The sequence below is a fragment of the Benincasa hispida genome, chromosome 4 (assembly GCF_009727055.1).
Source record: "Benincasa hispida cultivar B227 chromosome 4, ASM972705v1, whole genome shotgun sequence".
Lineage (NCBI taxonomy): Eukaryota > Viridiplantae > Streptophyta > Magnoliopsida > Cucurbitales > Cucurbitaceae > Benincasa > Benincasa hispida.
In genome coordinates this window covers 31,138,161-31,148,595 of record NC_052352.1, presented here as the reverse complement: position 1 = coordinate 31,148,595, position 10,435 = coordinate 31,138,161, and positions in this window count along the sequence as shown.

Here is a 10,435-nt window from a genome sequence, read left to right as displayed (position 1 = left end):
TGATGCAAAAAGATCTCTACTATATTAAGTCTAATATCCATTTTTATCTATAAAAATTTGGAGAAAAAAATAGTTTGACTATGTATTGTTCAGCGAAGAAACCTATATATAATGGTAATTAAAGAGATTTAATAATTAAATAAGATAAAGGAAATTTTTCACAACTTGAAAAAATTTCAGGCTATTTATAGAAATAATAAAAAAAAAACACGAATAGATATTAGCAAACTTCTATCAGCGATAAACTTATGTTAGTTTCTATCTCTGATAGACATCTATTAGTTTCTATTACTGATAGACATTGATAAACTTCTATCCGTCTATATCAAAGAAAATTAAAATTTTGTTATTTTGGGTAAATAATTTCTCTTAATTTTTTATTTTTGAAAATCTCCTAAGATAAATCTTAATATAAAATTAGAATAAACGGAAAAAGGTTAATTTTTTTCCCTTTTTGTTGAATTTAAAAATGGTAGAAGTTGAAATCGAACTACTTTTGGAATTCTATATAGGAGGTCGTATATGTACAAGTCTAACAAAAAAAACTATAACTGAATGTAAAAAAAAAAAATGTAGTCATAACTTCATAAATTAACTAATTTAATACATTACAATTGTCATTTACGAGTCTTCATGTTTTAAAATCAATCCATGATAACTTCAATATTTAATTTATCATATAAATTCTTTTCAATATAGGTTATAAGACAATCATTCATCCATTGACCTCACATTCGATTACGTAATCAAGTCTTCATAATATACATAGTAGAAAATATTCTCTCTATAATAGTTGTGGCAACATGTAAAATCAACGCCAAGGTGAGTAATTTGTAAACTAATGGATAGACATTGTCTTTATTCGTCATGACCATTTTTACTGCAAGATCACATATGATTTTTAGCTCAACAAACTCAATATTTGAATGCATATCAAGAATATAATTTTGAAGTTGATACTCAAGCATAGAGAGTTAAATAGCTAAAAAGTATTTTGGTAAAATTGAGCAAGTTAACTAATTTTTTTTTTCTATCAAAAGAAACAAATGAATTACTCAGATTTAGACCTGCCACACGAAATAATTCAATATTTGTTTCAGTAAAATGATTATTCAGCCCTTAAAGTTGTATATTAGTGATGACATAGAAAACTTCAACATGATAATGATGTAAATTTGTAACTGGCTGAGAATTCCGCTTTTGTTGTCCTTGAATTAGAAATAGGTCATTTATTTTAAGGACTTCAATATCATGACTATGATAGAATCATAAACCATACTAAACAACGAATCCCAATCATATTCTCTTGTATTCTGTCGTATTTCTTTATAAATTTGACTAAATTCATTGCATTAATTAGAATCTTGGACCAAGATCTGCTGGTAGTTCTTCTAGATTTATTTCTGTATAAGATTGATCATAATCCAAAATAATCTTCTTCTTTGAAGATGATGCCTCTACAATCTCTACTATTTTTTTCTTTTATAATATCTCTCCATATTAATTTTAAATTAACTCTACAAAAGTATTAATAATAAAAATATTACATTCTATCATATAGATTTAAAAGGATCAAAACTTAAAGTCTAAGAATAGTTTAAAACTTACTTGTCAAGCTCGTATATCCCAACAAATGACAACAAATAATCCTTTAGCATGAACTTTGAAATTAATTTTAAAAACCTATACGAGTAATGTGAATGTAAAAATAACAAAGAAACTAATGAAAATATATATAGCGTAATGTGAATATAAAAATTATGTAAAAAATTGAGTGAAACTTTTTTAATAGAATGTTTTTTAGAGTTGAGATTGAAAAGTGAATTTTGAAAAGAAGAAAAAAGTTTATAAACTATCCAGTTTTGTTGTCGATAAACAAAAAATTCAAAATAAAATGTTGATAAGTTGTAGAATTTGAATTCTTGTACTTGATCAAATAGACAACACTCCACACCAACAAACTAACACTAATATTGTTATCTAAATTGAACTTTTATATATATTAATACATATCATTTTATAATTTATATTAAAAATACAAAATATGGATCAATTGAGGAGGGCGTGTGCCCTCTAGCCTTTGGCTTCTATGTGGCTCCGTATACGTAAGTGTTGAATCTAAAGCCTAATATAATTAAAATCTAATTTATTCTTTTAAAAAAATAATAACTAAAAAAAGAGAAAAAAAAAAGAAAGAAAAGAAAAGAAATAATGTTGTACAAAAGTGTTGAATCTAAAGACTAATATAACTAAAATCTAATTTGTTCTTTCAAAAAAATTAATATCTAAAAAAAAAAAGAAAAAGAAAAGAAGTAATGTTCTACAAAAGTGTTGAATCTAAAGACTAATATAATTAAAATCTAATTTATTTTTTAAAACAATTTATAACTAAAAAAAGAAAAAAGAAGTAATGTTGTACAAAAGTGCCGAATCTAAAGACTACTATAATTAAAATCTAATTTATTCTTCAAATAATAATAATAATAATAATAACGGATTAATATGAAATATACCTATAATTAAGTTGTCATTATTGTCACGTGAATTCATGAAAACTGTGAATTCAAAGTCACATGCTTTCACTAATTTCTAAGAGATGAGACCATTTACTTTATTAATTTACTTCTATGCTCCCACATTCCTTTATTCCCCTCTCTGTTTAACTGGTAAATTTCTGACAAACTTCTTCACACGATTTTTTTAAATGTCTTATTTATCAATGTTATCAACTAATTATTGTTCTTAGTTTATACAAATTTAGGACCAAAATTTTATATTGGAATCCTAGTTTTAAAAAAACAGTGGAAAAAAATCTCTTAAGATGGATTTGGGAGATGAAAGAGATTTCCTTTTCCAAAGTTAATTTGGGACACTCATCAGAAATAAAAATGTCACGTCCCTTTCATTATTTTAAACTCATTTGGATAATAATGATTTTATGGACTATTTTTTAATATATTAAAATTAGTCAAATTATTTAAAAATCTAACAAAATGTTAATGTCTATCTATATCTATCACTAATCGATAATGACATTTTGCTACATTTAAAAATATTTCTAACATTTTTGTCATTTACAATAATTATTCTAACTTTATATATATATATATAATGAGAATAAAAGCTTCTATTTAATGGGTATGCTCTCATAGTTGTATTAATTCTCCATCCATATACTCTCTCTTTTTTTTCTCTCTCTTTTGAAGTCTCAATTTCGTCTAAGCACTCTTTAATATATTTGATAGCTATTTATTTAAATTTTTTTGGAAATTTTAACGGTAGTTGGTACGAAATTCTTACAAACCATAATGATGAGACAAATTGATAAGCTCCTAATATGCTGGATTTATGTAAAGTTAGGGATCCATTTAGGATCTTTGTAAATACTCACGAATAAGACTAATTTATCGAACGATTCCAATCAAAGAGCTTAGTTAGAAGAATGAATAACTCTTAGATCAAACTTAAAATCTATGATGATCACTCTTAGATTCTAAAACAATCACTCTAGAATTAGCTTCATCAAAATTAAAGGGATTGAAAAAACACAAAATTTTAATGCCATTAATCTGAGTTTTTAAGAGAATTACAATTCATTTTAAAGACCAAATGGATGTTCATGAATTCATGAACTCAAAAGGCATTTGGAAGGTAGTAAACGAAAATTGTAGAAAACAAGATTTAGGAAATTGAAACTCAATTGCACATTACTTGAGAAGTCAAAATCTAAAACTAAAAATGTAGAATTACTTCAATGGTCTTAATTATCTTCTTTAGAAGGCGGCAAGTTTGAGGTACACATTTGGCAATGTTTGACATTACGAATTCTAATGCAATCAGTGTATGTTTGACAACACTTAGCTTCACAATTTATGCAGAGTTTTCTTATCCTCTGTGCTATCTTTCAAAATATACGACTTTTCTTATGCCATCTTCATTTCATTCTCTTCTAGAGTCATTGAACTAACATTATACATAAACTTGGGCAAAAAAACTCTCTCTTCTTATTCATTAGCTAGCCTTTGAAGATATAATATGGAAGTCTTTTAAATCTTTATCTTGCTTAAATTTTTGACAATGCCTACAAATATATATAATGGATCAGTGGTTGGATTCACATCATAAACATCTTTCCTTTTAATTTCTATCGTCTCTTGGTTGTTAAAAAATGGTTAAATACATGCAATAGAGTACGTTTATAATTAGCCATTTTTAAAAACCATTTTAATCCGCTCTAATTTGTTTGAATTTCCTTCTCTTTATTTGTAATGTAGTATGCTTCTTTTAAAAAAAAATAACATGAAATGAATGAAAAATAATATCATGTTTATTTAAAAAGAATCATACTACATTTTCTAATAATTAAACCGAGGAAATTAGTTTTAATAACATAATTGCTTGCCCAAAAATGTAGATACCCCTTTTCTGTCTGTATCTATTTGTTGAATCAAATTACTGTGGTCCTTTTTTTTATTTTTTTATTTTTTAGTTTTCACATCATCATCTAATAATATAAGGGAAAATTGCATAAACCACCACTGAATTATTAGGTTTGTTACCATCACACCCCTTACCTTTTAATTTGATCAATGAACCCTCTCTAATGTACTAAGTGTTACAATCAAACCCTTTAACCAATTAAAGTTAAACTAGGGAAGGTCAAACCTGTCTATTCACAAATATTCAAAAGAAAACAAAATATATGCTAAAAATTAGAAGGGTTCGATGACCGCTCAAGGACGGCGGTAGTGTCGACCACTTGGAGAAGCTTCAGGTTCCTGATGGATTTGGCCGGAAAAATCATTAAAAAGTTGGATAAAAATTAGGAAGATCGAGAAGTCAGAGCACCCATTGCTGAGATAAAGAGACAAAATTATAAAAATCCAAAACAGATGAAAAAAATGGGAAGAGAAGTGAGAAAGAGTCCAGAATATCAAATAGTTTAATTTTTAAATAATTTTTTAAAACATGGGATTGTTAAAATGGTTTTCTTGACTTTGGTCGCCAAATCTCGCAAGTGAACAACACCGCATGACCTTGATCATCATCTCCCTAGGAAAAAAGGAATCAAAAGAGATAGAAAGATGAAGATGGATGGAGAGAGAAATTGGTACGATAAAATTCAAAGAGGGGAAAGGTCACGAAATGACGATCAGCAGAGTGGCGTGGGTGAACATTGGAAAGTGGCGTTGAGTTGTTGTGGTTGTTGACTATCGAGAGAGAAGAGAGAACGGGGAGGAGGAGCTTATTAGCATCGAAAGATGGTTGGACGGAAGACGGCCGAACACCAATGCGAACTGACAAAAGCTGGCTGACAACTGGTTGGTGCTAGCTGTGGCGTGGCCTGTGTGAGAGAGATGATGAACGAGAAAGAGGGCATGAGTGGCCTGCATTATGGTTTCATCTAACTTCGCTGCCAATGCTTAGAGGTCTTTTTTTGCTTCTTTTCAAGTAATTTTCTTTTTGTTTTTCCTTGTATAGATATGTAAATTGACAACTTTGTCCTTCCTTAATTTTATTTCAAGTTATCAACTAACATAAGGGTTTGATTGCAACTATTAGTAAACTAGAGGGGGTTGAATGATCAAATTAAAGGTTAAGGGGTGTGATTGTGACAAATCTTATAATTCAGGGGCGGTTTGTGCAATTTTTTCTAAATATACAAAAATCAAATAATATGGTATTCTCCACCCACTACAAAATACAAGTTTTTTCCGATGCAAAATATATAGTATCGAAAAGGTAAAAAATTTGTCAACAAAGACTCTTCCGACGAAAAAATACGTTGGAAAGATTTGTCTCAAGTGACTTGGTTGATAGACCCTTTATTGATACCAAAACACATGGCATCAATAGATTTCTATCTTTGTCGATGCCAAAACTCCTAGCGTGTCAAGTATTTTCTTAGATAATTATCAATAAAAAGTATTACGAAACTCACTCATTTATAGAAATTTTAATTTGACTAACTATTCCTCAAATTTAGATCATCATTATCATGGCAAACACAAGGATATCTCAATGTAACATATTTTCTTATATTTAAAATTAGAAGTTGAAATCTATATACCTATTTGTTGTATTAAACACAAGGGTCATGGATGAATAATTTCTCAATTCGGAAATGGAATTGAAATTCACAGGTGGCATTTTTTGTACTTTCCTATGAAATTTATTTGAATTTGAATAGAAGCTTAAATGGACCCATTTATTATATTGAAAATGACAAGTTTTTAATTGTCAAGGAAAATATTAATTACACTAAATTAAAAAAATATATATTTTTTAAAGCATAAAATTACTAAAAAATTATTTTCAAATATAATAAAATGTCACAGTTTATCAATAATAGACACCAATAGATATTTATCAATGTTTATCAACGATAAATTATAGTAATTTATCATTGTCTTTCACTGATAGATAATGACATTTTGCTATATTTGTAAATATTTTGATTCATTTTTTATATTCGAAAACAACCCTAAATAAAAAATTATTATTCCTATTTAATATGTCCTATCATTTTCGAAACTATCTAATAGGTCAGTAAATTTTAATTTTATGTCTAATAGACATTTCAAATATATTCAACATTTAAAAAAAACAATATAAAACTTTCAATTAATTTTTCATTTAATAGGTTTTAACTTTTTTTAAAAAAAAAAATATCAAATAAGTTAAGGACATATTATACACAAAATTGAAAAGATAATCAACCAATCAAACATTTTATAAAGCTCAAAGAACATAAATAAACAAAAACAAACTAATTAAATATCTTGAAAATGTTAAAAAAACAAAAATAGTTCTAATTTCTGACTTTTTAAAAAAAGAAAAAAAAAAGAAAAAAAGAAAATACATATAATATAGGATTGGATTTTATTGGGAAGACATAATAGAGTTGAGTGAGCATAAAACTGTAAAGCTATGGAGAGAGAAAAGTGGTAGAGGAATCTGATAGCAACCTCACATCTTCAAAACTGCCAAATCTTTTCCCATAAAATATCCAAAACCACACATGGTTTTTGTTTTTTATTTGTCCTTTTCCCCCTTCTTATTATTTCCCTATCTACATGCCTTTATTACCTTTGCTTTCTATATTTTAAGCCAAAAAATGGAGAGGGTCTTCTATTGAGAAATATTCTTTTTTTTTTTTTTTTAATTATAACTTTTTCCTTTCAATTAAATTACCAAAAGTATCATGATTATGTCTAATAATTTTGAAAACTTTTCATTCCAATAAACATTGTTTTTAAAAAAAAAAAAAAAAATTTAATGTGACTTGTTTCTTTTAGTATAACTATAATAGGGATGAATTAATAACCTCTAGTTTTAAGAGATTGACTGCATGTCAATTACCGTCAAGTTAAGTTTACTTTTATCATTAATGTGACATGTTAATTGAACTAACCAATGATGATTTAAATGATGTGTCACGACGTTACCAATAGTTACACAGGAAAATAAATTAACTAAATAAAATAACGGTGGAATGAGAAAAATAATATTGCTTTAAAATGTAATTTAGTTGCTCACCTATCAAATTCTTTATCTCGTGCATTCTATATCAATAATTAAATTCTTTGGTCCACTCGCTTTCTTTATTTTATCCCATACCCTACTTTCATGTCCTATGTACCAAATACTAATATTTAGTTCGATTAGTTTGTCAAAAACTTACTAGATAATAAAAAGTTAATTTTTAAGGTAATTATGATGGATAGAATTTTTAGAGATAATAATTAAATTTATAATAACATTTTTAAAAATTTGTAAATATAGATTCCTATTAATAATATAGTTCATTATTGATAGACTTCGAGATGTGAATTTTGTAAATTCTTTTACATTGTGCTATATCCACTAATAATCTTGACATGATTGCTACTTTTGCAAATGCTAAAGGATCTAATTTAACATTTCATTTTTATATCAATTTAATACCAGTGCTATTAATTTAACTTGTGAATATTAATGTTATGTACATTAGTAGTTATAAGCTTGTTGTTTTTAATAATAATAATAAAAAAAATATTAATCACTCTAGCCTTTCATTATCACCTATCTAATTTACGTTTGTCTTTATCATGTAATACATAATTAACATGCCACCTCATTATTTAGTTAATATAAACTACCATTCTAGTTCATAAGATGCAATCAAAACTTTTTCAAATTAAGAACCATAACTTTAATTATAACCTCCTAATCTTTGTGTAGTATAATAAAGGTACGGATAAAATTTTAAATTTTGTTAGATGATATAATATTAAATTTAATTTCATCTATTAACTTACGTTTTAGATTAATCGATGATTTAATAAATTTGTTGATTAAAAAAATTCATATACTAAATAATTATCTTAGTTTTGATGTTCTTATTGGTCATACATTTGTCAGGAGATATATCATCAAAATTGATGAATAAATTAAAGGTTAAAATTTTCATTATGCATGTTGGTTGAATAAAGAATAAAAAATAAAAAATAAAAATCCAGTGGTAGCTAACAAAGTTTAAAACTTGATTTCAATAAACATATTGAGGTTATAATTTTACAAAAATTTCGATGAAAATAAAGATAAAATGTTGATTTCGATGGATATTTCTCAACAAATTATAAAAATAATAGATTCAAAAGATTAAATTAAATTTATAAATAAATATTTTATGATTTTTAAACAAGTTAGTATGTCTTTTATTTATATTATATTTACATTAATGACTTTTTGTTACTTATTTTTTATATTTTATGAACTTTTTTACGATATATTAAAAATATCGATTCATCTCTCATATTGATATCAAACCCATAAAAACGTAGAAATATCGATGAAAATATAGACACATTGATAGCTAATAAAGTTAAAGGCGAGCAATTTATTATTTTACACCACTCCGTGGCTTTTAACGAGTGGAAATGATAAAATAAATAAAGAAAATAAAACAAAAAATAGTGGAATGTTAAAACTTAAAAAGCTAAAGATTCTGTGAAGCGAAAAAAAGGGAAGAAATAGAAAACTAATTTCTTCACGGTCAATAATTTATACAATGGAAAAGGAGTATTTATATTTAGGTCATCGGTTTCTCTATAGTGTTTTTGTGCGGTTTTGATATGGATAAGGGTGGGCCCCATAAGATTCTCTCTTTCCATCTGTTTGTGGGCCCCAATCTCATAGCCCCAATCATATATCACACCATGAAATGATAGCCATCACCAGCCTCTCAATCGTATCATGTTGATGGAATTGCATCTGACGGCTGAGATTTGATGGACGTTGCGGTTTGGTGCGTCTGAATAATTGTACCCAATCATTTTTAGGGGCATTTTTAAATATAAAAAAAATATTTAAAAATATTTACTAGCAAAAAGTTCTAAAATTATAAAATACTTTTTAAATTATTTTTTTTATAAAATTTAAATATTTTTTTTTTTTTTCTATTTATAAGAATTCTCCTCATTTTTATTTTCCTTTGATTCCCAAAGAGGGATTATTTATTTATGGTTAGCCAGTTTAGAGCTCGCATCTTTTAGACTCCTCTCTTTGATGTTTTTAGGACGGTTAACCTAATTTATCGACAATAGGTTTTGAGTGCAATCTTAGGTCACGTTTACCAAATCGTAGTGAAAATTAGTGTAATCGAAAGAGATTCCACTGATAGATGAATCGTAAGACTTGAATCACAAACATAATTAGATTGCTTTTGATCGTGTATACAAAAAATTATAAATCTGTCACATTTTACTGTTACCATTATCATTGTCATTATTGTTCGACTCTAACGATTACAGTAACGATAATGGTAACAGTAAAAGTAACAATAAATATTAAAAATTCATAATTTTCATACTATTACGGTAACAATATCTATAACGGTAAAGATAATGGTAATGGTAAAGGTAGTAGATCTCACGTAAGTTTCAACTACAATTAGATTGAACACATTTTATTTCTCAATTAGATTACATGATTTGATTACAAATTTAAGGCGGACCCTGCATCTCATTACAATTACGGAAAACAGGTAAACAAAAATAAAAGGAATTAACTAAGGCCCATTTTTGCATTAACATTGATAGATTAGATTAACCGACCCTTCTAGAAATTTACCCAATGGTGGTTAGAGATGGTGAAAGCTAGGGGTGTACATAGTCCGGATTGGGCCGGGTTGGAAGATTTTTGTGGACCAATCCAAAAATTCGGGTTGGCTAATAATGAACCTTATTAATTCTTTTTTGGAGGGTCAACCTAACCCAACCTAATCCAAAATTTTCGGATTGGTCCAGGTTGGGTCACCGATTCTGTTTTTTTTTTTTTTTTTTTTTTTAATTTGACTGTTTTTTTTAACTTTTATATTATATATATATATATCGGGTCGGGTCGGGTTGATCCGATTCTGAAATTGGGTAACCCCAGACCTAACCCGAATTTA